Source organism: Anas acuta, chromosome 27, assembly GCF_963932015.1.
Source record: "Anas acuta chromosome 27, bAnaAcu1.1, whole genome shotgun sequence".
NCBI classification, from domain to species: domain Eukaryota; kingdom Metazoa; phylum Chordata; class Aves; order Anseriformes; family Anatidae; genus Anas; species Anas acuta.
In genome coordinates, this window is record NC_089005.1 from 1,015,064 (window position 1) to 1,041,125 (window position 26,062).

Consider the following 26,062-nt stretch of genomic DNA (forward strand, 5'->3'; position numbering starts at 1 on the left):
TAGCAGTTAATCTTTAAGTTCATTTATAGCTCCAAAAAGGTGGGAGAGAAGTCTCTTGCCCCCTGAATAAGACACTGGTTGAATTTGGAGACCTGCACATATAAGTCTGCTGCTATCACCGAACCTTGGTTTGAGATCCCTGCTCTTACAGATCCATAAATGCAGTCATAGCCTACAGACTGGGAATTTGGCAGATTGGAATCTGAAGGATCCCACAAATAATCTTCTAATGAAGTGAAAATGGAATCAAATTGCCCAGATTGAATCTTGTAATTAGAGGCTCAGAATATCTTTTGGACACTATTACTGTATGCATGATTTGCCTTTCTGATCACTCAGAATTAATTGATAACTGCAGCAAAAGTAAAACTACCTGGGTGTCCCCAGGCTCCAGCTCCTGTCTTGTAACTGACAGCAAAGTGACAGTGCACTACTTCAATGTAAACACTGGGAAAAATACAAACATACTGACCCAAACCTGACCCAAATTGCATTTTTCATGCAGTTCACAGAACACGTGAACCAAAGTCCTTTGAAATTCATATGAAACCCTTTCAAAATCTGTTTGAACATCCAGTTGCAGGGCTGTGTTCTCTCCGTAATGTGGTACGTATGCTTTTTGTGCCTGAATACCAATAATTCAGAATAAAAGAAGAAACATGGTTTTTGAGACTGGTGCCCCAGACACAGAAGTCAGTCAGTAAGAGGCAGAAGGCTGTTTCTCCCAGCTGCCAACTTTTACCAACAGGTAATCAGTTTGAAGAGAATGAATCTGCATCACATACAATTCTTTGCTGCCATGTGTTTGGCTCTTGTGGCAGGGGTTACCATCTCTCCAGATGTGTTGTCAGGGTATTTGGACTTCTGAGCAGTTTCTGTTCGAGTCAGGTCAGCCAGATCTACTATTAAAACATTTTAAGACAAGCCAGCTCTTTCTTCCAAGGTGTGCTAAGAGCACTGCTGTGAGGAAGAGGCAGCTTTCTGCAGGAGACAGGGTGCCCTTCGCTTGGACAGTGCTTCACAGCCATAGGCAACCTCTGCATTAAACCAGTAGGAGCCAAAGAGACTCTGACCTGTTGTGTCCTGTACATTTTAAATCCCATCTTGCCCACAGGAAGGGAGAGCTTCTTTTATTATTACCAGGGTTCAGTGATGTTCAATGTCATTTACCCTGCATAGTTGGCTCTTTGTGTTTTGGGGACTGTAGCACTACCCAAAGGTGCCAACAACTTCGTAGCTGTGAAAAATGGGCATGCATTTTTTTTAATGAGTCTGACGGCTGTAAGGCCCCCAGCATTGATATATCATCTGCAGGATTGGGAAGAAGTAATCCTGCAAACCAATCGCTGCAAGGCAGATTGCTGACTCCATATTGTGCAGATTACATCACCTAGCCATGGGCTAAAACAATACAATGCCTCCAGCCAAGAATTTTCTCTATTATTAGAAAAACAATTACTTCTTCAAATCTGCACTACAAACATTGGAGGTGACAAAGTAGCCTGTGATCTTTTTCCCCTCATAAACTTCTCTCTATAGGAGGTGCACCACAGAGGTGGTAATAAAATTTGTATCTAGTGGTTCATGCACATTTCAATATTACTCTCCTGCAATCGAGCCTGGTGAATGGAAAACAAATTTAAATCATGATAAAAGCCCAGGCAGATGCTATCTGTATTGTTAACTGCTTGTCATAGGCAGAGATGTATTTGCATCCTTTGGGAATGGCAGATCTCATTTTTTCCTCACTGTAAAGCTGTAACATTTATTGCCTCTGAGCAGGAGCTACAAGGGAGCCCACCTGGATGATGAGCTTGTGAGAACGGAGCCTGGTGGTTTAGCATTTGCTTCCTTGTACTCCTCCCTCTGTTTCTAGTCAGGAACACACAAATTCTCTGCCTTTATTTATTTATTATTCTCCCAGATTAATCAGGAAATTCCACCTTTTCTTCTGTTTACAGCATAAACATATTTAAACTCAGAAGCATCCTCTATTTACTGCCCTACCTGTACCTCTGCTATCTCCTTCTCTTCTCCCATCTTGTTCCAAAACCAAAAATCTTGATCAAGCAAAGCACAACATACTCAATGTTGCTGTAGGCATGTGAGAGTGTGGCATCCCAACAGGTTTAATTAATGCAGGTTTTTCTGGAATTAGTGGGACTACAATAGAAGTAAATGGGCAGATGCCACACGCCAACAAAGTGTAATAAAATAAAAATAGAAATAGGAGGATTTTTTAAAATGCTTATTAACACGGTATAAAATCTGTGACAGCTATCATGTTGGGCTGTTGCTTTATTAGATAAGAAGTAAGGAAGGATCAACTGAGGGTCTGCACATGAGGAGGACTGAGATACTGGTGTTAGTTCACTACAGCAGGATCTTTTTCAGTCAGAAACAATGAGTGAAGGAACAACGTCAAAGAGGCAGTGCTGACCTTTGAAGGAGACAGATGGTAGCTTTTCTGGGCACCTGGAGTCATCAAACTGAAGTCAATTTTTGCAAGACTATTTTCATTCCACTGAAGACTGTACAGAGATGTTGGCACACAGATTTCACGCCACGGACTCAAACCCATTCAGGAAACTCTAATTTACCACAGTAAAAGCCACATAATCCTTGCAAAACAAATACGACCTTTTCCAGTACTAAAATGTTGCCTGGTGTTATTTCTGCACTAAACAGCTGTCATAATGAGCACCCCAGCATTCAGCAGAAGGTGAAGGGATTCTCCATAGCCTGCAGGTATGATCTGAAGTTAAAAATCATTAAAGGCTTGTTTAAAGTGCCTTTTTATCTTTGCTCATTTCTGTAACACTATACCTAAATCTCCTGGCACGTTCTGCAACTTGGTTTGGCAGTCTGGTGCAGAAATGAACCAAAAAGCAGTTTTCACGCAAGCAATAGAAAAGCAAATTCATCCATACTGTCACGCCTGGTCCCAGCCAGAGCATTCTGTGATGAAGATCTAGAGCCCTTTAACCTTCACCGTTACTGCTCGGCCAGCAGGATGCCCAGCCAGGCTGGCCTCTAGGCTGAGCCTTTACCACACGAGGTGTACCTGATGCCAGCCAGTCATGGAGAGGGTAGTTCGCATGCAATCAACCTCATGCCTGAGGTAAACCAGCAACGCATTTAAATTTACTAAAACAACAACTTGTTTAAAATGTATCAATTTTCAAAAATAATATTCAGATGTAATTGGGATGTTCTGGAAGCTCCTTTGCACACCTGCGATGGAATTGTTCCCAGAACAAATGACTGCATAGGCTGTGACTGCATTTAGCCCTCCCTACAGACTTGGCATCTCTATTTTCTGCCTTTCTTCATAAAGAGAAAGAACATTGCCTTACCTTAAGTATTAGCAGAGTAAATTCAAACTCTATTTACACTCAAGCATGCATACATGTGGTAGTGACACTTGCTAAAAAAAAAAACACAATAGTCCACTTCAGAGCAAAACACATGAGAAAACGTTTCTTTAGTATAGGGAGATTTTTGCCCTAAGAGCTGTTTTCTATTCCACTGAGAAGCTACCACCCAGAAGTAAGTCTGCGTTTATTGCTTTAAATGTCTTTCCCACTGGCCCAGGGAGGAATCCATGTCGTGCTGAAGTCTGTATCAGGTCTTCACTTTAAGGCACAAATGAGTGGTTGAAAAGAAAAATAATCAGTAGCAGACACCAAGACAACATCAGCTGTAATAATCAGTTACTTCCCCATCAGCCATGTAAGGAGAAGTCGACACAGCTTCCCACACCCTGACCCAGAGCTCTAAGTAGTTCTGAGTTCTCCTTAAAGTGGCTTAAATTCACAGCCTTTTGGTTTTAAAATGGAAACAAGAAAGAGGAGATTTTCCTTGGGTTTTGTTCTCATTTTCTGTTGATGGTTTTTATTTTCAGAGCTTCAGGAATTAGAACAATTATGCACCACAGGCCTTATTAAGATTATATAATTAATTTCATTAATGAAAGAATTTCTAAATGTGTTTTTAAATATAATTATTTATTTTTATGTAGTTGCCTAATTTCCAAGGTAAATACCAAGCTATTGACATTTTGCAAGGCTTGCAGTTATAAATAGCATATTCCTAATGCACTAGATTTAATAGAATCCTTTTAGAAAACATATTAGGCTTTTTAATATAATGTAAAGTTTTATTACTTTTTAGTAATTATGGTGTTTTTCTTTGTAGAATTAATTACCATCTGGCTTCAACCTGAACTCATCATTCCAAGCTTCTCTCTCCTCTAGGTATGCGTTCTGAGTCTGGGTCATTGGCATAATTACCAGAGATTAGGAGAAACAGGTAGATTGTTTTCTCTATTTTCCTGTGTACTTGACAATGAACATGTTTCCTCATCAAGTATTCTACTTTGAATTAGACCTTGAGCAAGACAGGTAATATAATAAGATTGTTAAATGAAGAAAAACAAAATACTTTATTTTTTCATTTTTTACATGGGCTTAAGCACTTGAAAGGGTATATGGGATAATTTTGTCTTGAATTCTTTTCTTTATTTCGAATCAGGAAGAGTGAAAAATTTAAAGGGATGACTATGAGGATTTTTACTGTTCTGTTACTACAACAGTATCTAGATGAGGGTCCCATTGTAGTAGATCTTATACAAACAGTTGTGAAAGAGCCTCACATCTTCTCTCACGTAGCAAGATGCTACCAAAAAAAGGAGATTACTCTGCTTTTTATAGAGAAGTCCTACAAATGTCAAACAGTAACGTTTCCCTGAATGGGAACACCATACATACACACAGACTGTCTGAAATAGTTCTGAGAGTTAAAACCCACATGTGGGTATAAGCAAAGCCCAAAATTTTCACAGCATCTCAATATCCAGAATGGGGTGACGAAGATTTCTAGCCCTTACATGATCTTCAGAAATGTGTTAGTAAATTTCTGAAATCTCATACCAAGTGAGTCACGTTGTGCTTATGCTGACGCATTTATATGACCACGTGCATAATGAATACCAATTCTGAATTTCCACACTGAGCAATAGCTTACATCATATACTTTTTGAAAAGCCTACAGTCTCAAGAACAAAACAATTGCAAGCCATTCCATGCTTTCCTGGAACTAGACCCAAACTTCTTTCTCCTGCTGAGACCACAGATCATTAACATTGTTAATGTTCTCACTAAAACTGTTTGGAGAATGTGACAAGTCCAATTTGTTACTGACAGACCAGTTGGGAGTATGTTTAAAATGCATTGCTCTTGCTATTATACTCCTTGAATGGATATGTGGTTCCCGTCAGGTACACTTGCTATTTTGCTAAAGACTATCTGTTATTTCATCAATCTTTTTAGCTGGCTCCAGAAGGGAAACCCTGCATTGTGCTCAACCTCATTTCTGCTTTTCAAGTCAGAAAGCTTGTGTTTAAAATATGATGATCACAGCTCAGGGAGGGAAAGAGACAGCCTTTCATAGCAAAGACCGAGAACCCAGAGACATTTGACTCTTTGAATAGAGGTTTGTTTTATGTGGTTTTGTTTTTATAATTAAGCTGTATAGCCAGTTACCATGAAGTTAGATAATGTATCTTCCTTTCCACTTTATTTTGAGGGTTTGATAAGACCTATTTACAAAGGATTGAACTTGAGCTTCCATTTAGCAGAAAAAAAATGTATTTTTCTCCAATCTGAATATCACAACCCAGGTGATGGGTAGACCCATCAGTTTGATGACAGGTCCAGTACAATGAAGGATGGGGGTGTCTGTGCTAAGCAGCTGGTGTTATGAAAAGTGATCTAGAGTTGCTTAATTTATGACATGCAGCTCTGTTCAGAGCAACTTTGCTTCCTTGTGATTTGACATGTTACCATGGCATAATCACTCCTGGACCTACCTTCCTTTTCATGCAAGTGTCAAAACCACTGAATAGTTTGAAGGATATTCTGGCAGTAGAGGGCACTTACGGGCACACAAGAGGACTACTGCCCTCAGTTAAGTGCTGCATCCCATTCTTTTGAGTGGCATCACACAGCGTCTCTATGCTTGATAAAGAGAGGAATTTGCTGCAGCTAGGGAGCTGTTTTTTCGCTTCAGCTACAAAGGCCAATGTGCTTAGACCCTGCCTGTGCACAAACACGTGTTCCTTTAACTATGACTTCATATAGGTTTAGTTAAAATATTACAGCTTCATAGCTAGACATTTTTATATTAGCTTCAGCCTTACTAGTGAAAGCTAAAGCACTAACTTGTTTAAAGCATTACAAACCCGTATTGAGAAGCTGTACAGCAGCTCATGGTAAATAGAAGTGCTTCAGAAGTCCAGCTACTTTCCAGCAGTATTCCAGATGATTGCTTGCCTTGTCCTCTAAGGAATGCAACCACTATTTAACATGGTGGCAAAGAAGAGCCAGAAGAAATAAGCTGTGGCAGCCAAAAAGGAAATTTGAAGACTATATATCTCTTCCCTCAAGTAGACATATGTTCTGCTCTTCGTGTTGACCTGCTTAAGAGAGACTTTAATGGTAGAACCTGCTAAGATCTGTCTGGCTGCAGAGTTTTTATATTTGGTCCCTTTTCACAGCACAATACCTCTGTTTAAATTAACAAGCTGAGGGGGATTTATAGCTCTGACTTAGAAGATTATGAATTGTTATTGCTTTTCTCAAGTTTTTCATTTAAGCCAGTTGCAAAGCTTGGAAATATCTCATTGAGAGTGATTTAAATCCAGCCATACTGCATGTCTGTTACCAGAGCTGGTAATAATGCAAGATTGCTGTCTTGCTAACAATAAGGGGAGAGGCAGCCGGCTGAATGGACACAGGAAAGAGCCATTACACCTGACTGTACAGCTACACACAGCATATACATCATGCTGCACACATTGCTATCAATACAAAGTTATCTGATAGACAAACTACAGGCAACGGTTAGCATTTCCCCCAGCCCCCATATAATACATGGAGGCAAAACTGTGCTCTCAAAGGAAGAAATCCTTTCCATCCAGCAAAGGAAGAATTTAAAATCACAGTGGGAAGGGAGTGGCTGATTCCACAGAGGAAAGGGAGAAAGGGAATGTTAAACACACGGTAGTCAATATTTTTATCAGATCAGCACTGCTAAAGAGCCCAAGACAATCTGCTATTTAGCAATGCTGAGACTTTCCATCTGAGATATAACAACCCTTGCCTACTGCTACCCAAGTTAAAACACACAAACCTGTTCTCTCGTTATAGCAAAGATACACTTTTTATTTCTAGCAGTGAGGGAAACTACAGCTTCAGAGATTTAGTTGGTCTCAAAGCTCATTTGGAGTTAAAAGCCCTATGAGAAATCCCTAATAAGCAAGACCTGATAGTTTAATGCATTTCTGCAAAGAACTGTAATTTTCTAGGAAATGGATAGGATAATATCATTCTTGAGATCAACTGGAGGTCAGCGTGTTAAACTTCAGCTCTAAGTGTTGGTACAGAGGGATTCAGTGACAAATGGGTGATGCAGTTCAGAGAGTCAGGCTGCACAGTACCTGTAGGGAAATGGGTCAATTATTAATCAAAACTTTCTCGTTCACTTTTTTTTTTTTTCCCATTTTGATTTATACTTCTGGCCAAGATGTTGTAGTTTGATAACATTTGGATATCCACCCAGCACAAGCCTCCTGATTTATTACAGCAAGATTCAAAGAACTCTAACAATATCCCATGTACTACACACGCCACAAGAGCATTGTAAACAGTCCTTGAGGCACAGAACTTAATTGTTGCAGGCAAAACAGAAAAGGTGTTATCCCCATTTGGCAGATGTAGAATTAAGAAATGAGCAACTATCAACTTTTCAGCAATTTAGTTCCGATTTAGAGAACAGAGGTGTTTTTTTCCCAACAGCTTTGCTCTCTGCTGGTTAAAAACAATATTCACATTTACCTAGTTAGTATCTCTTCTCTATCTAGTCTGACAGCAGCTTTTAGAGAGTCATCAGAAAATGGTTTGCTTTGTTCTCCCGCTGTCCCCTCAGTTCAGCAAGGTTAGTAACAGTAAGAGCAGCTCTTTGTTCTGTGTAGCGGCGTTTAACATTTGCTAAGACAGAAGATGTTCGCATTAACAACTCTGCTAATCGGGCTGCCCAAGGAAAAACCTGGAAAAACTTGGGCAGCTACAATATTGGGTTTTGGCTAATGCCCGGGTCACTTGGTGCAATCACAACCAACATAATATACAAGAAATTACTCAAGAGATGCATCTTCATTTACTGCGTATTGCAAAGGGACCTTTCTAATTCACAGGCCATGTTCAGAGAAGGTTTTCATTAACTATATAGGAGTCTTCTGCAACCAAAATTTATGCAACCAAAACATTAGCTTGGCTACTTTTTTCAGTTTTACATCTCAACATACTCAAGAAAGACAGTCGGTCACTGCAACCCCAACATTTGTAACGAAATAACAGAGGAACCAGAAAATTGGGAATCACTGGAGATAAGCAAATAAGCAGAAGTTTCAAAACAAAAGATGAAAACTCCTAGGTGCACATTCAGCGAAGTATCAGTAATTGAACATATTTGAAATAATGACTGTGGATATTACCTGGTATTTTCTACAAGGAGAGGTGCCAAGCAATGTTAATTTTAGGCAAGACTGGCTAGGAAATGAGACATGACAGAAAGGATAACTATCATTATCCTCTCAGGACACTACTGCAGTGGGATTTATGGATAAATTAAACGTACAAAGACCAGAAGAACAGAGTTAAGGGGGAAAAGAAGTGTAAGTATCAGGCTGAGCACCTTAGACGCTTATAACAAAATGCAGTGTTGAACAAACCCAGTGCATGGAAGTGGCAAGAGCAGTAGAGAGGTGAACTTCACAAAAATTTGTAAAGCCAGAGGTGAGGTTAATGCATCTTTAGGATTAATGTAGTCATAACGTAATGCTGCAAAGAGCTGGTCATAAATTGCCTCAAGGGAAGGAGATGACAATGGGGAATCTGTGTGGAGTTACTGAATAATTGTATCAGAGCATCTGCTATACAATATGGTTTGAACTTTTCAAAGCCCCATTGTATAACTCACTTGTCATTTGGGCTGAGGAACAGACGACAGATCTACCATGAATGCTCAAAAACAGACCTATTAATTTTATTTTTCCTCCAAAGAGAAGATTATAAACCAGCTGTTCTCACTGAGGTGGTGTTTTAGCAGATTGGCCTTTTCTCCCCAGAATACGTACCCTAGAATCTTGTAAAGGGTTCCAGTAAAAGCAAGAAAGTGTTCAAAATTGGAACTGACAGCTTCAGTTAGCTTACAGCATGAAATTGCTTACAAAGCAATGGAGGAACATTACAATGTGAAGGACCAACTGAACCATCTAGTCTAAGCTTTCATGTTATTAAGATAACTGCAGTGATGCCAGGTATTAAACAGCACAGCTAGAGAGGCTTTCCCCCCTCTCCAGCAATATTCCACGGTTATTCTGAGACACAGCAGAATAAAATAGAGAGGGCTGCCAGCAATGCTCTCTGTCCTTCAGCCAGTTTGCAAGTGAATTCAGCATCTATTTGCTAGAACCCTGATGTGGGTACCTACACAGCCAGTTCTTTTCTTTGGGTGCTGACCACATGGGAATTTTAGGAGTCCTTTTGGTAAAGGAAGGCGTTCCCAAATCTGCTTTTATCAGGTACAATTAGGAAATGCCAACTTTAGTGGAATGGTAGAAATTCAGATACAAATTTATAACAGAAGTGTTCATTTCCTCCTTTCACAGGACACATGCAAAGACTCAGGCACTCGGCTTGCTAGGAAATGGAGCAATTGAGTCAGAAGCTGAAATCAGAATGGCCATCTGTTCTGGCAGCATGCAAGTGACTCCTTTGCGTGAAACCAGCAGCACAAGATGTATGTACATACTGCAAGGAGCAGATGAAAGAGATGCTGCATGCAGCCTCAGAGGTAAAATGTAGTATTGCAAGAGCAGTCTGAGCATACTTTAAAGGGGCACTGGCTTATGGCATAATGACCTCAGCAGAAACATTGCCAGATAAAGTTTGTATAGCATGATCTAAATATACAGTATTTACTGAATCATTCTACATTCAAATATATCTTTCTATATGCATAAACCATTATATATGAAATCACATGCAGGTTACAATTAGTGAGATTATCACAGTAGTGTCCTGACATATCAAGGCACAATTTATTCCCCAAATAACAGAGGAGGTTTTGAGGCCTCAGTAAATCAACACCAAGGTTTGAGGGAGGGAAGCTGGCTTGCTCTTTTAACCCAAATATCAAGTGAATCAGTCACTAACTTCTCCTGAGGTATGGCAGCAGAAGCTTTCTAAAGCACATTAAGAACCAGTTGTGTGTATATGTATTAAGATGGGAACTACCTGTTGCCTCCTGGATTTCTAAAGAAATCATTACATTAATATATGCAATATATTCCAGTTTTCTGTGTGAGAATAAAGATACAGACATGTCCTTATGTGTTTTCCATTTTAGCAGAGATCCTAGTTCTTATTTCTATACCAATTAAGAACTCTGATGCCACTTAGCCTTAACATACAAAAGGGTCAGCAGACGCAGAGAATCCCATAGTGCTGCCTACATGGTCCCTGTCCTATGAACAGGATCGCCAAAACAAAGATGATCATTTGCATCACATGAATATATGTGAATGTTAATAAGAAAGTAGTTTGAAGTCTATTCAGTAACTGAAGGTTATGAATTGCAGGAGAGCATCACCTGACAGGCATACCCAAAGCCAGGTGTCTATACGGTACTCAACAAGCTTCAGTAGGAGCACGTCCTTTGTCTTAACTTCTCAAAAGAGAATACAAGTTTCAGCCTAATGCTATTTTTCTACATAAAGGCTTTTTTCCCCCAAATCAGATAGCTCTGTTTCTCTACATGGCATGCTTTTATGACTTTACAGCACAGCGGTTTCCTCTAGATATCGCTACAGTAACCAGCTTCCTTTACATTTCTCTTTCACTGTACTACCATGCTCTGATCAATACAGAGCAGTCAGCAGATGTGCTGAATTGGGTATTTTGCTTTATTTTATTGCCACCACATATTCATAAAATTCTGATCAGATCAAGTTCTACCTCAACAACCTGTTTAATAGACTTGGAAGCAAATGCTATAGATTATAGGTTATCTTTTCACTAGCAGAAATGGTCCAGTACCTAAGGCAAACTTCAGAGCCTTAAAAATATTGTGTGCAATTCATAAGATACCGACTGACTCTTTTAGGGGACTTAAGGCTAGACATTTAAGCTCTACATCAAAAAGTAATTAGGCATTTCCACTTCCAAATTGAGGGCTTAAGCATGTGAATATACTTCAGGAAGAGGTCTTTCTCGGTTCACATGACTTAATTTTCCTCAGATGTATTGTGCAAATACATAGAAAGTATCAACTGCCTAGGCACCCATGACTTGTATAGAGGCTTGTACCTACATCAGTTTCATTTCTTAATGAAAGCAATCATCTATTTAGATCTTTTCTGAACTGTCACACAATGATTCATCAAGAACTTGAGAACAAAGTGTTTTGATCATTAAAAAAATAAAATACAAGTAAAGCAAAGATACATGCAATGACATCTTAGATGTTTTATAGATTAAGAGACTCATGAATAACAGTCATTTCTTGTCATCTTTTTTTCTCCAGTTTAGAGTTTTCTTTAACTGAGATTAACACTAACTAGAAAATAATTAAGCTATCTTATAGAGTCTGGCATTCCATCAGCCATAGAAATAATTAATCAGACCCATCAATAGATTTTTAATAGCATTCAAATTCTGATTCACCACATTATTTCTCACCCCCACACCACCCACTTCTATTCTTGGTTTCAATGTGTGTTGGAAATGCTACTCCTTAAGACAATAAAAAGGAAAGCTCTGGAAATTAAAATTAACCCTCATTTTCACTGTCCCTGTAAGAAAATGTCATCCTTCCCACCTAATTTTCCAGCATCATTCACCACTGATCTGTGAATGTGAACTCATCATTCAGGTTCCCCCATTCAATTCGACAAATAGAAGCTTCTGTAAGGAAGCCAAATTATGGAGAGAAAATTTGTAAGAAAAGAAAGGTTCTCTAGTTGGCACAATTACGTCTTCCTCTTTGGTTGCTGTTACTGTTATACTTGTTGGCAAAAAGCTTAACCTAAACTTTGTTAATTACACCAGAAATGTAGCAAGACTTATCTTTTTATTTCCACATATCCTAAATGAAACCAAGTCTTAGCTCCTGAAAAGAAAAAGGGAAAAATAATAGGTCTGCTGGCTGTAACATCAGTGACTCCCAAAAATTGAACAAGAAATGGAACAATGGTCAATTTTTCTTCATTCTTTCTGATCACAAAGGATAAGTGATGCAGCACCAGTTTTTGTTCAGGCCAAATGGGTCACAATTATCTTATACCACTTCATTCCTACTCCAGAGAACAGGCAATCATTTGTTAACACTGATGCTTATGTCTCAGTCCTCAGTGTACTGAAAAATCCATGGAAGGTCAGAGTAATCCTGAAGACCTTCTGTTCCTATACCTTATGTTGAACTACAGACATTTGCTGCATCACAGTGAGAAACATTTGTATCCTCTTTCCTATTTGGTTTCAAAATAAGTGTTAGATTGGTCTAGTACAATACATACACAGATCTTGCATTCTCTTACAATCAGTTACCAGGAAAAAGAAGGGAGGTGGCATTAAACCAATAGTGAAATTAGAAAACTGCTACAAAAGACACTTAAATAGGCCTGGCAGTTAAGCAGAAAATACAGCAAGGAAGGAACTTACTGTTTTGTTGCCATGAGAAAGCTGGAACAGAAGGGAAATAAAAACACTTAAAGTTTTATTTTCACTATTATTCACACTTTGTGAACAGTCTCTTTATGTAAACCAAAGGATCCAGAGCCCCATGAGAAAAATGGGAATTGTGAACTTGGGGCTTTGTTATTATTCTTTCATGAAATTCTCATCTGGAAAGGAATTCACCAGATAAGCAACAACCCAACTGCCCTTCTCAGGAGAATTCATTCATGCATCCCTCACCACTTCCTTCAGGACTTGATTTCCTATCTATCCTTTGTAGCAGAGGTTTGTTCTGAAAACAGCAGTGCCAGGCAGATTCACTTTGGGGAATAAAATGATGCACCAAGTTTTCAAAGTTCATAAGAAAAATGAATTATTTACCACGGTTCAAAGCTGCCTGATATTTCAAGCCAGCAATGTTTGCAAGAGATAATCAAGGAAGTGGAGAATTAGACAAGATTTGACAGCCAGAGACTAAGTTACCTTTATGAGAAAGACTCCACAACAAGCAGAAAAGGATATTTAATGAAGAGAAAAATAAGTGGAATATTCACTGTACTGCCTTACTTCACAGATGTAGGATACTTGGTGATTTTGTGCCTGTTTCATATTTCTGTCTTTTCAATACCCTTCTGTTTGAGCCATTTGGAAAGAGACGGCCAAGAGAAGTTAGTCTGGAGTTTAAGAGTACAAGCCATTTCCCCACCAAGAGGCAGGTCTGATCTATCAGCTTAGATTCCTGGAAGACTTGGGGTTACACATTAATAGAGTAAGCATAATTTAAGCTTCTGGAATAGCTGAATTGACTGTCACTCCAGTCCAGAATTCCCAATCCCATTTGTAATATCCAAAGGTCCAGTTCTCACCATCATTGCATTAGTGACCACTTGTAAAATTAGGAATAATTTCACAGCTACCCCAGGGAAAGAAAAATGGACCTGTACAAACTTAGCACAAATGAGAAACTTTAAGAACAATATGTAAACACTAACAACTAAGTCAAAGTTTCATTGCTCTTTTTACTTTTCCACAAAAAAAGCCAAATGTAAGGAACGGTTTGTATGGCACCTTCAGGATGGGTTTTGAATGTAGTGCATTTTGTGACTACTGTCACAATTAAGTATAGTATAAAATGAGAAGATTGGGTAGAAGCCACAAATCATTTTGAGCACAAATATAATGCAATATTACCAAAGACAATCTTAGACAAGACTACTATATAAGAATTTTACTTAAGGCACTTCAAAGTTTCTTGCCCTCTGAAGCACCTGACACTAAAAAGGAGGTTAAGATGAGAAAACATCATTGTGAGAAGGCTGATGAAATGGAGTCAGGGTTTTAATGAAACTTAAATGGAATCTTTTCATAAAACATTAAATCAGATATTATTTAAAATCTTTGAATCTCAAAACCTGCAGAAGGTGACAGTTCTCTTGAACATTTTAATTTCATTTTCACTGTTTGGTTCCAGTAACTGGTGATGGAGAAAGACTAGCTGAATCACTTTTTCATTCTTGTACTCTATAACTACAGACTCTGCATGCAAAGAAAGAAGGCAGATCTCCCCCTAGGACAGAGCTAAAGTGATTTCAGTACTTTATCAGAAAGTGAAGCCTTAATTCTGTATTTCTTTATGTCTATGAGGTTCTTTTAATTAACTTCAGGTTACTCAGCAAGTTGAGTATTATATATATATTTTTGTTAGATATGGATTAACCATCTCCTTATCACCAGGAACCACATTTTACCACGGCAACATCTGTTCAAAGGAATAGATGCACTTGAGGACTGTGCAGATGCACCTTAGTACATGATGGAAACCTGTAAGCCCTATATAACTGAGCTTTAAAACTTAAAGATTCAGAAAAAAATGAAATCCCAGGAACTTCATAAGCCTCTGAATACAATGCTTAATCCAAGTAATCCAAAAGCAATCTTGTTGGCAATCTAATTGTGTTTTCTAAGGAGGAGACTGCAATAACAGTTTGTTTACATATAATTGGATCCCCTTATATGTTTGTGTTGTGCTTATTTCCAAAATCTTTCAAAATGGAAAGGTCTCCTGCAATGTTTGACTTGCTTTTCACTCTAACCTGAGGGATTACCTATTACTTTGCACATAATAGCCCAGACAAATATGAATTTTGTATTAGTACTGATCAGAAAGTGCAGCTATCCCTTGAGGACCAGCAACCAGGACATACAAGAAAAATTGAGGAAATTGCACAGATTTAAATTGCCTTTTTGTTTTGACTTGTTTTTCCTTAGTAAGCTCTTACTGTTTGGATTGGCTTTTCTGTTATAAATGCAATTCAGCAGGGAGAACAAGGGAAGAGAGACTTTACATTGAAACAATTTTTAAAGTTACTACAATTTTAGGGGAACATTACTTGCATCTGCACACTGAAGTGTTTGATTAATGGATGGGTTTCAGAACGCATATCCTCACTGTTACTATTCATAGCTCTTAATTGGAAACCCTGCATGTGCTTCTTACACTGTTAGGGGGTTTCCAGAGGAATATAGTGAAACAGATGGAAGAAGTTCCTTGTGACTGAAGAGAAATCACACCCTTACCCTTACGTAAAAGTGACATGGAGTTACCTGTGTGGACAACAACAAAACTCATCTCAAAAGTGATGTTTCTCTGTTATTTTTCCCTAGTCTTGTGGCAGACTTTCAACCCTAATTTCCCGCATGCTGTAACCATCTTTTTGACATGTAAGCAATATTGCCAAGGTGCAAATGGAGAAAGTTTAAGGATGCTGTAGTCTGGCAAACCATATCAGCTCATTAGCCCATCAAGTCCTTATGCTGACTCCAGCTAGTACCTGATGCTTGGAGAGAAGCTGGACTACCAAATTAAAAACTATTGGGCAGAAGTCTGCAGCATGGGAATTTCTTCTTGAGACTCCCTACCCTCCCATTGAGCTTGGAAAGGTGTAGAAATGGAAGAAAATTCCATGTTTCTGCACTGAGATCCCATGACCCAGAACTCCTTCCCCACCGAGATTTGGTTCTTAACCATTTCTTTCTCCTGTGCCTAGAGAATACGGTGACAAAGCTTGGTGCATGAACCTGGCTGGAACACAGCAATCAAGACAGGAGCTTTCCTGTCATGACCCCTTGTAAACATGTGTATCTGCCCAGCAGGAGAGAAAATAGATGGGAAGTCAAAGCTTTAACAGGCAAGATGTATTTGAGACAGGAAGAATACTATTTTGCTAAAAATGAAACTCCAGATTTAACTAAAATAGTCTCTAGATTTTACTGTGGAGAGATCCTGATGTATAGGAAAACCTGCAATTTGCAGTAACAGTTCAATCCAGTCTTCCTACACGGGAATTTATGCTTACTCTTAGGAAAGAAAATGTGCAGTCTTTATCACTATTTCTGACAGCTCTGGCCTGACACCTGTAAAGCTATTCAAACCAAGCACAGAAGATTTGTCAGAACAAGGCTGACATTTTAAATGAAGAATAATGATAAAATGTCTAAAAGTGTGCCACAGAAATACTAAGATAGTACTTGCAAGTTGTACACAGTGCTTTATATAAAAATAAAACCAGAAATTCTTGTGGAGCTATACATGAAGTTATGCAAAATCTGGACGTTCTGATGCAGAAGGGAGAATTCACAAGGTCTTGTTTTGTGGCTTTGTTTATATGAATATTTTGCATCAAGAACTACATTTGTTTCACTTCCACTCTTGATAGAAGTATAGCTATTTCATGAACCAACAGTGGATGAGAAGAATGATTCCTCACAGGTGAAGAGAAGTTTTCATGGCTCATTCATAAGACGACACCCTGGTCAGGACAACACTGCAGCAATGTGCTGCTCGCACAAAGCAGAGCTATGCCTGAGGAGTCCCCAGGACATTTTTCTTGACAACAGAAATTCTCTCAGCTCTCAGCCAACAAAACAGATTTGGCTCCTATTTGAGATCTGTGATGTGGGAATATTATCTTGTGCTGTCTCAATTCTCATTAGCATCAGTTATACAACCCCTTGACAGAGTTCACTCATTCCAATAAGCAGCATCTCTCTATGATGAGAGTTCAGCTCTACTACAGGTATTAGCATACATAACACACGAGTCCTGAGTCTTGTTTTTCACCTCTGCAGCAAGGTTTTATGACCTTGATTCTATTGCCTCAGCTCTGTGCCCTGTTTCTGAGGTGACACTGTTTCAGCCTATGACCCCCTGAGTGTCCAGTTACTGCCACGTGCACAGTGCCTCATGCATAGAAAAAAAGCAAGTTCAACTGCCTGGCATATTAAAACGCAGAGAGCTGCACATACAGGACAGCACACCACGATGTTAAAGGGCCATGCTTGAAGCTCCTTGTCTGCATGGCAGATAACTCATCTTCATTGTGGCTCCGTATCTAATGCTAGCAGACAAGACAATTGCTACATGATTGTACATCAACTCCTCTATAGGATCCATATGAGATTTACCGTGGGCACAAAAGTCACGGACATTTTTGTTGTTATGGAGCTCCACCAACAGGGCTTGCGAAGCTTAAATGTTTATAGAGCCGTTGTATGAAAGTGTGCAGTGCTGTAATAGCACTAATAGTGGTGATTAATTTCATCCAGCTGAAGATCATGAAAGAAGAGCTATAGTATATAAAGCCAGTTGAGCTTATTATACATGGAGTTTGTTATCCTCTGCATTTTGTTGGGCATTGCTAGTGGCCATATAAGCTCCAAAAATAGAGCCACCTCTTTTCAGGACAGGTAAAGGAGGTTGAGAGGAATCAAAGTAGGCACACATGCCTTATCCTGTGCTGAGTTCTCTGCCCCTTTTAGAACAGGACTGTTTTACTGTACAGAGGGCAAATCAAACAGTGCCTTGTCCCTCATTCGGTTTATCAGCTCGCTATTACATGAATAAATATTAAATACTTAAGTGCAATTCGTTAAGTTCTTCAAACAATTACAGTAAAAATCAGTTAAATATAATGGGCCATGAAGCTATTACCAAATGAGGTTGCTGTATTTGCATAGCACTAACTTGCCATTGAGAAAGTTTGCGGTGCCTGATAGCTTGCGCCCATCTAAGGTCTGTTAAAGAAATAACTGTCCCACCGTCCAATAGAAGCAGCATGTCAAAATGCTGATTTTTCCATAGCTATAGTGCTTTCTCCTGTAGTTTGAAGGTAATTTAGCAGGGAGCACAATTCTGCCGAGACGAAGATGGAAGTCGGGAGCAGAGGTGGTGTCAGCCAGCAGATGGTACTGCAGGCTGCAGCACCTCGCTGCGAATCAAGCTGCTGGGGCAGCAGCCCTGGCAGAGGTTGTGCTCTGCCTCCCTTCTCCCAGGGTCCGGGTGTCAGGAGACAGGCAGCTCATTATGTCACGGAGATAGCTGCAGGATAGTCAGCTTCCCAGGTAGCTGAAGGAATGAGTTGTCTAACTAACGCATATGGGCAGTGAAAGCATCCTCTGTGCTCCTACCACTGCCTCGCAGCATCGCTTCCCCACTGCTGTGCCTGTCTGGGAGTGCAGAGCGAGGGCAGCCACGTACGCCCTCCAGTAAGGGCAAGCAAACATCTCCCAGTCATGGCTTATTTTGCTCGAGGAGAGGCAGCTGTTCCTCAGACAGAGAACCCAGCCCTGCCACAGTATCAGGATAAATCCCTGACACTGCTTACTCTCCTCTCAACTTTATGCTCGTTATTAGTGCAGGCTCTTCCATTCTCAATTGCATTCCCAGGGAACCTAGAAGGTGTCTGTAGGGCAAGTTTCAGCAGCGCTCCAAAGCACCTCAGGTTAGCTAAGATGCAATATTATCTGTATGCTTTTCATCCAGGCAAAAATAAACTGAAAGAAGTAAATTCTCACCGGCAAAAATAGGTTGCATCTCCTTGCATTCTGTAGGAGGCAGAGGCAAATGATGAACTGAGCTCATGGAAGCAGCACAATGTGTAAAAAAGCACCTAACTTCATGGTATGTCTGACTTGCTTGCTCTGGGAGGTGGGGGTCCAATAAACCAAGCACAGGCATTTTCTTTAGCACCTCAATCTCCTCCTGATTTTGATTTTTTCCCCTCCCTAGAGGGAAATTGTATTGCTTATTGAACATGAGGATTTTTGTTTAACAAGATAGGTGACGACCCACTTTAGAGCTGCATGATTGGCAACTGAAGGGGAAAAATGTACTTTAATTACTAGCCTCTCTGGGGAAAATTTTAAATAGTTGAGCTGATTCTAATGTGACAGCAGTTAGTTTCAAAACAAGAAAAGAAAACAAAATCTGCTAAATTTACAGGTCCATGGTGCATCATTTGGAACAGCTGCTGGAATCTTTACCAGAATAACTGTCCCTCCTGGGGATCTGTCCTCCATTCTTTTGGAAGCGTATGTACCAAAGCCCATCTAACTGAGCAACAACCCACTCTTAATTAGTGACTATCGCTGTTTCTCCTAATTACCTAAACTAATTGGAAGAGTCATGATACCCTGGGTTTAGACCTGTCTGCACCACTGATTCTCTGATAAGTTAAGTAAGTCACTTTGGCTAATATTTTCACAAGTGGCACTCCGAGGTGTGATCTTAGATTCCGAGCTGTCACAGCCCCTGCTGGAGTCAGAAGTGAAAAAGCTTTGGAAAACTGTGGAGCTGTGCTTAGAATTCTTTAAGTTCAAGTTCTACATTACCCCGTGCTTCAGTTTCATCATCTGTGGACTGCCGATAGTTTACAAATTCCTCAGATTTTCAAATGCCGAGGAATTTCAGTGGATGACCAAATAACAAGTTAAAAATACGGGTTATATTTTTTTTTGCAACAAGCTTTTTGCACAAAACAATGCTACTTTCAACATGTAGATAAGTCTCTTACCTTGGTGCTGATGTGTTCTGTCGTGACACTGCAGAGCTGAGAAATTCAGTCCCAAAGTCCTCCAGCACATGGTCATCTTTAACATAGGTGAGCTCCTCAGGGTACCAGGACCTCGTCCCAAACTGAAGATAAGCACCACATACACGCTACGAAGAAAGTTACTGTTTCAGTACAAGCTCTAGCACTTAGCTAGCATAATTTAGATGAAGCTACAGATACCCAGGTGGCAGCTAGGGACCGCAGCTAGGTCCAAAACCCCACTTTATCACATTAACCATTGCACTGTCCTATCCTGCTGTCTCAGAGTTCCCACTCAAGGTAACAGCAGCTGTCCTTCAGGCTGCTCTGCTAGGTGGCTCACATGCATAAAATTGTTCATGGCATTTAGCTAGCTGTTTCTTCTTTGTCTTCCCCTTTCACATTAAGGTTTTAAACACTGAAAAATGAGTATTGAAAAAATTTCCTCAGTCAGCAACCTGCAATCTATTACGGCAATTAATCAAAGATATACTTTGTCAACTTCCCCTTGTTCTCTTATGCTTTATGATCGTGTTGTTATTTCATCAACACAATAAAAAAGGATTAATCTTCATTGCTGGGAAAATTGTTTTCAGGGCTAAGGGTAGAAGCCTTAACTACGCTACTGATCCTGTGGTCCAAATCAATCCCTGAGAGCAGAATTAATTATTTTTAACTGGGATGCATTCATTAAGCCCTAGTGAGAGCATTTAAGTTTTGCACATTATCATAATATAAATCCATCATTCAGGGCAGCATATTCATACAGTCACTGCAGGTTCAGCAAGTAAGATATTAGGATGACATGCAGCTGAGCACAGACTTGTGAGGGTGACCATGTATGTGGTGATGTAGTACGCCCATGAAAACATCAGCAACAAAAGAGTGCAATAGCATCCTGAAATGAATAACCATGATAATGACACATAAATATACTACAAAGCAGAAACAATCAGTTAATCTCTATTAAGGGGCATAAAATGATGAATCAGATAATCTGGAGACTAATTTTGAAGTAGATGCTTCAGTGCAGGTTGACATATTTGGCATTTCGATTCTTTTGATGAGCACCGGGTTGCACAGCTTTGTCACAAAGCTCTCAGAATTCAGGAAGATAACTAGGAGAGGACACACAGCAGCCAGAGACCACCCCGACCATTAGAATTGTATCCCTGTCCCCCAGAGGAGGGCAGTTTGTTACCTTTATGGCTGATGGTCCTAGCCAGGGCTTACTGTTAAGTATACTTAAGAAGGAATGAAGTGACCTCCCAGTCTTGCTGGGGCCACCTGAGTGTAATCTCCACAAAAATCCACTGTCCAGTAACTTGCCATTTGTAACATCCGTGATGTTCACATCATCCCCAGTCACTAAAATTAACAGTACTATAGCATCTCATTTCAATGCTCAAAGACTTCTTTTATCATGTTCTTACCCATGATTTTCAGCAGGATTGCCCAAACATTAATGCTGTAGGTTTCTGAGAAATATTTGCAGGTCAGATGCAATATCCTAAATCTTTACACTGACAATGGAACTTCAAAGCATCAAGTTCGTGTATTCTTTGCTTTTCTCATTACTCAACACTTTGGCCTTAACATTGGCTCACTGCCCACAAAATATTGATTAGCCACAGAACCTCCTTGGCCAGCACTGTAAAAGTCAGCCATAGATTTACATTCTGGAAAGGAGTTCTGACAGGGCCAATAACAACACTAACACCTTGTAGGCTCTTATTACAAAGTAGACAGAGGGCTCATTTCACCAACTCTATAAATAATTGGTTTCAGCTTAATGTTCTTGTAGCTAAAAGGATTTCTAACAATACAAAACTATAGTACTGGCCTCAGGTACACGTACAAATACACAAAGGTCTTTGATGTGCAGTAGTACTAACATATTTAACTCATATAAGAACAGATACATACAGCAATTCCTCTCTGTGGACTCAGAATGTACTTTTTAAACCCTTAGAATAAGGGTTGGAAGTGGAATAGTCCAGATCACTAGCGCACTCAGTCACTTCACAGACCCTAGCTACCTGCCCTCCTGTATTTTGGGGGTGATTTAGAAGAACTTCAGTATCAGCACAAACAATAGCGACCATTGGGTTAGACCTGAGCACATTTGCAGTCTGGTCAGCAGGTCAGACACTGAGCTGCCCAAAAAGACATCTAGAGCTCTGCCCATCCTGAGACCCAGCTCACCACCCCCGTACACACAGAAGTTTTCTGTAGGGAATGCAACGGGAAAAACCCTCGTTGGTTTCAGTCTCTGGTAAGTTGTTTTGTTTCATAAGTGCAGAACTCTGAGATAGTTTCTATACTACACTACCTAAACAAAAAAAAAATGAATCATTTTGCAGGTCTATTTCAGCTGTAATCCATCCTATGCTGCAACACACCACCCGCCTCACAAAGGCACTCCTGTGCTATAGCCTACCCAGCTCTGATTACAGCTCCTAGTAAATACCTCCTCCAGCAGCCATTAGAGAGAAAATTCCTTTTTTCTACCAGTCTGCTTCCTGCTCCTGATAATTCTTTTAAAAGCCTCCTCACAGAATATGCACTGATGATTTATCAGCTTAATACCTGCTCCAGCAGTGTGCAACTGCTACTTGCTACAATCTGGAGCCCATGCACTGCTAGAGCTTTGCTTGTTACAGTCTGTTTCCCTGATTACACCGTGGACCCAAGCTACTCTCCTACCCTTATGGATGGGGGGGCGACAGCTTCTTTGTAAATGGCTTTAACTATAGAAATTTTAGATCATTAGCTAAATCAAATGAACTGCTTATTGCCCTCACTTGCCAAACAGAAGATACACAGAAGTCATACAATTGCCAAGGTATGGGAAGTAAGGGTAACATATCAACTTAAGAATATTCAAACTACTAATGGTCTTGTACGAAAGACAACTCTGTGATGCCCTCTAGCCCCTTGACACCCGTCCTGTGATGATCCAGTACTGACACATCAGAACCACTTGCTGTGCTTTGCATACATCAGTCTTTTTAATTTGGTACAACCAACCTCCCCCTTGCACTGCTACCAAAACAGACAAGAGTTAAGGTGGGCACAAAGGAGGGAAAATTAATAGTGTCAGGACTCACTCTTGCTTAGTAGTGCATAGAAGCAGCACTGCCTTTGTTGCCAAACTGTCAGCATCCTAAAAGCAGCCAGAGATGCACTCTTAAGAGGTTCTTATTTTAGCAAATCCACTAATACAAAAGTTCAACTAAAAGAACCAAGAGAAGTTGATGACATTAGGCAGGAGAATGTAATGGAGTGGCTATTACATTTAATTTTTGTTCATTCAGCTTGAGTACAATAAGATGGACCTGACAGATATTTGATGGGTTTAAGTCAAAAAAGTGGAATAGATTTCCTATTTGCAACAGAAATCTATGTAAAGCTACAGAAATAAGTTTTCTAAATTGCAAAGTCAGTTTAGCTGCCATAAAAATTCACAGGAGAACTTGGCTGATCAGCTTGTCCCACCAAGCCTGCAAGCGAGCAGGAACATTCTGTGCTCTCATGGTCTCTAAACTTGCTTAAGAGAAGAAAATAAGAACATGAGATGCTTCAAAGATGAGCAGCATTCTTCTGTTGGATTTGTAAGCAATTTCCTTCAAGTTTCGCTAATACGTACCAGGAGTCATTCCATTCTGTGGAGTGAATATGAACTCTCAAAATAGGTTTAACTCCTGCAGCTGCAGGAGCCAGGTTTTGCAGAACTGTTGACCAGTAAATAAAAATTTCAGTGCTCTTTACCATCCCGTTAAAAAAATCAGACCCAAGTTTAAGAGCTTTCCAAAAATATGCTCCAGATATTCCCTCCAGCAAGTAGCTTTAGGCTGGTTCATGCACAGCAATTGTGTGAGCTCAGCTAGGGACAAACCTAGAACTCAAACCACCGGTCTGCTGATACCTCCTCCCTCTCCCCCCCTTACCATCATTGCTTTTTTAATAAGACAGGGGCATTAGAAAAGGAAGTGTCCTACAACTTAACAGCTGTAAAAAATTCTTGTGATATCTTTTTCTTTTCTTTTCTTTTCTTTTCTTTTCTTTTCTTTTCTTTTCTTTTCTTTTCTTTTCTTTTCTTTTCTTTTCTTTTCTTTTCTTTTCTTTTCCAGTTCTTACAATTTCTGTAAACTTTTCTAATAGCTCATGAATTAGGAAAGCCATGCCTTGAGTTATAACACTGCTGTATTAAAGTGATCATAACAGATTAGTGATGACAAATCCAAAGTAATTGATTTTTTCATTTCTCCCTCCTCCAACAAGCTTAAACTAATAACAATAATTATGTGAGAGTATTTCCATCAGGATGCTTGTACATTTCTGGCAGTAAAATCAATTGTTCCAAGGACAAGTTTTATCGCAGGAATTAATCATTGCTATCTTCAATTACTGTATTGCACAATTATCAATGATATTCATGATGTAAAGTATGCAGGAGAGCATCTTAATTGCTAAACAAGGCTGTACAGTAACTGCATCAAGTCTTTGGAAAGCAAGCAAAAGGGAAAACATTCCTGAGGATACAGCATAGACATGTCTGTACTCTGTCAAACCAAAACGTCCTGGGAAGCTGCTGCAGGTTTGTGTCACAACACAGAAACTGCACTTTCATCCTTTAGAGTGACAGCACTGTCCTTATGCTAAGTCTGAAGATAACATGACCAAAATCTTTTGGAAAGATTGGTAATACTTCTCAAAAGCCAGATTTCAGCCTTAACTTCCTAGCAAAGTATGGATTTCTTTTAATGTCAGTTGAATGATTTTTGCACTGTTAAATACTACCACGAACCCTCTGATAATTCTGTTCAAAGGTGACTGAGTTCAGCAGAGCTCATGGAAGGGTTCAGGACGCTGAATTGCATAGAGAAACAACTGGGAGAATCCAACATCTCATGCAGAAAAAACTCCACCTGAGAGATCAGCTCTTGCACAGACTTTGTGTAACCTCAGGCAAGTCACCAGAGTTACACACGCATGCTGTTTTAATGGCACCGGGGCACAGACAACCTCAACCCACGCTCATTAGTGGCTGTCCTTGTGCTCCCTTTTGCACCAGTGGCACACAGCTCTCTGCAGACTGCAACCCGTTATACAGACCTGGATAAATAAATTGGCAGCTGGCCACGTTGTCACTGGAAGGCAAGCGTTACCCAGCTGGCTGTAAAGCCTCTCCAGATTTCTTAGTGCCTCTGCAGCTCCCCTCACCTCCAAGATAGGGTAAGAAGTTATCTCGACTGTTTGCATGGCAAGATCTGCAATACGTGGAGGGTGTCTCACTCAGCTCAGCACACGAATACCTTGTTAGAGGCATTCAAGCATCACTGTAACACAGACAGTAATCTACACTGACAGGCCTCTTAAGATAACCCTCCCATCCTTACAGAGCTTAAAAAGCTGTAGCATTTTCAGATCAGCTGTTAGAATTCACACAACTCATCTGATCTTCTTGCTTATGAATAATCTAGCAGCTTTGTTAGTGCCAAACCAAGGTCACAAAAGCAGCTAATAGCTTGTAGTCTGGGAAAGGGTTAGGGTTAAGGTGAGACAAGAGCTCATCTCCTGCCAGATGAGTCAAGGCAGGGGTACTCTTCCTGCTAGGGCAGGTGCTCTGTTTTACTAAGCTTTACCAGCCTTTCTCAATCAAGTACAAGCATTGTCAGCACCCTACAAACAGCTACAGTTTGCCTAATTATTAGGCATTTCATATAAAAAATAATTGGCCTCATCACCATCCCCTTATGTGGGAGCAAATAAGCGAGTTGTTGGATGACATCAAAGTAGTTTTATTGGAGAGGCACTGTCAATGCTGCCCAAACAGGCCAGCATCGCTGCTTTACCATCTCAAAGGAACAACATTCATGCTAACCTTGAATACCTTATAACTAGTTAACTAGCCCAAGCAGAGCTGTACTAGTACACAGATATCAGGCTAAAGCCCCTACCAAGGCTTCTTTTTTTTAAAGGGACCTGCATAACTATCTGGTTCAAATTCTTAGCTACTATGAATTGTAATTTCTCAGTTGATTTATAGCTGCAAAGGATCTAGTCCTTGATCTTTAACTTCTAATTCATTTTCTTAGCAGTGAACGTAACATGTGTGTTTGGTAAGAATAACAGACTGCTCCGCTGTTACGCTGTGCCATGAGATAAATCATTTATCATGTGTTTCTAATCACGTCACTTGCAGTGCCCAGTAATTAATCTCCCATAACCCTTACTTCATTCTGAACCCCTGAGTAGATCCCAAGGGGTATCAGTTGTTAGCATCCATCAGAGGAACGCATCCCCCTTCTTCCCAAAGATTACTCAGCTACCACAACAGGCAGCATCGTCTCCACTTTGAAATCTGTAATGAGGCCCTGCAGTGGTACGGGA

General features: G+C 40.0%; 1 protein-coding gene across 1 annotated transcript in view; it reads right to left on the reverse strand.

The window, feature by feature from the left end:
* Window positions 1-25,016, reverse strand: part of KCNU1 (potassium calcium-activated channel subfamily U member 1) — a 202,777-nt gene extending 177,761 nt beyond the window's left edge. Inside the window, exons 1-2 of the mRNA XM_068662331.1 lie at window positions 24,785-25,016; window positions 19,649-19,794 (exon numbers count right to left, since the gene is read on the reverse strand). The gene's annotated coding sequence lies outside the window, so the exon portion shown is untranslated. The remainder of the gene's footprint in view (window positions 1-19,648; window positions 19,795-24,784) is intronic.
* Between the last annotated feature and the right edge of the window lie 1,046 nt (window positions 25,017-26,062).